The following is a 1,916-nucleotide window of genomic DNA, read 5'->3' on the forward strand; positions in this document are numbered from 1 at the left end:
GAGGAAAGGACACATTATTCAATAAATGGTGCTGGGAAAACTGAATAGCTATATGCAGAAGAATGAAACTAGATCCCTATCTCTCACCATATACAAAACATAATTCAAGATGGATTAAAGGCATCCCTGGGCTCAACCCTCTGCTAGGGACCCAAAGCCTTTTGCACAAAAGAGGCTAAAATGGTCTAGGGGTAAAGAAGAGAAGTTCCTGGTACTAGAAAACAAAATATGTAAGGATTTATAGGATTATAAAAGTTGGAAAATTTGAATGGGCTTTATATAAGGTAGTTGTGTCTCCTTTACCTAAATGTTTTATGGGAATGGACATTGTAACTGACAGGGGAATGTTTTCCCTGTCTAGTACTATAAAATAAGACATGTAAATCTTCCCTTTAAGCAACATTAATTAGATAAGCTAAATGGGAACCAGTAAGATTGCCCAAGCCCACAGAGTGTAGAGTAGAAGCTGGTGTGCTTGCTGGTAGGAAAAAGTTCTCCATTTGATATCCCTTTGTGGAGTGTTTATAGCAAAAGCCTGTGAGCACCTACCTGCAATGACTACTGGGTCTTTGGACTAGAAAACTTCCACTTGAGGGGCATTTACTGCCTTGCTATAGGATATTATTAATAACTGAAGTTACTCCTGTGACTGAAGGACATAAAATGATCTTGACACCTGAAATATCCATGCTACCTTGAATAATGCCAGAGAAACACTCCAATGGGATAGCAGCACCCAGAGAAGTTCCATAATAAAATGAAAATTGTTTATAGAGGATCATGCTATCTGGGGAGTACAAGGAGGAGATATTCATGAGCAGGGAGCCTCTTTTCCCCTTGGACCGACTCTGGAACTGTGTGAAGAGCTGCTGGATTCCACAGTGCCCAATAAACAGCTCTCACCTGACTGACAAAGAGCTGCTTGATTTGTGGATGCCAGTTCCAAGGTGAACGAACAACATCCTGTTTCGGTGGCTGCTACTCTGATTGAAGAAGAGTCAAGAAAACATTTTTTTTCTTTTAAGCTATTTGTAGCTTACAACAATTGGGTAAAGTATACTTTCGTGAACAAAATTGAAATATTTGCCTTTCTCTCTATCTTATTTCTCCAAAATTTGGAAAATATTCATATCTTTATTTTATGGCAATATAGTTATTTGCATAAGTTCAATAAAAATATGTTTTTTTTTTGTAACAAGACATATTGGAGACTCTGATAATTTTACCAAGACTTTGACTGGAATAGTTATACTTTCAAATATAACCAGACTATGTTGAGAAATTGAAGTTGACTTTATAGCCAATAAAAAGCCCATTGGAAAGACTGACCTGGTACCTTGTCTGTACAGTGGTTCCCTTACAGCGTTCCTGACCTTGTGGTAAATAAAGAGTGTCACTTTCTGGTAGGCCCAGGGACCTCAAGATATTTTGAGACATTGAGAAGAGAATTCACCCAATTCATATAGGTATTACATGGATAGTCTGGTGACAAATCCGTGGCTTCCTAGCCTTGAGGCTTTTAAAAGTCTAATCTGAAATTCCTTGTGAAAGTTCCAGCAAAGCCAACATCAAAAGAGCGTATAGGCTCTTGGTGCACTTTATGCAAATAATCAGTCCAAGCATAATAAGATTTAAAACTTATTTTGCAAATAAACTGGTCTTACTATGACTTTTCTTTGGTAGAAAAGGAGGACTGGAAAGAGAAAAATGATGTTCCAGAAGACAACTATAGCATATTTGCTACTAGATTTTAGTCCTGACCATTGTTTTTGAGTTTTTATTATTTGCCTACAATTTAGATTGAATCTTGAATTGTTTCCTGGCTACAACAAGTCTCTAAAGAAGAACCAGGATTTAATTTTCTTCATGTTGTTTATAGTTGGCTCCGTGATGGAATAAGTTTTTTTTTCTTTTCA

The sequence above is a fragment of the Propithecus coquereli genome, unplaced genomic scaffold (genome assembly GCF_000956105.1).
Source record: "Propithecus coquereli isolate 6110/MARCELLA unplaced genomic scaffold, Pcoq_1.0 Scaffold80, whole genome shotgun sequence".
NCBI classification, from domain to species: Eukaryota; Metazoa; Chordata; class Mammalia; order Primates; family Indriidae; genus Propithecus; species Propithecus coquereli.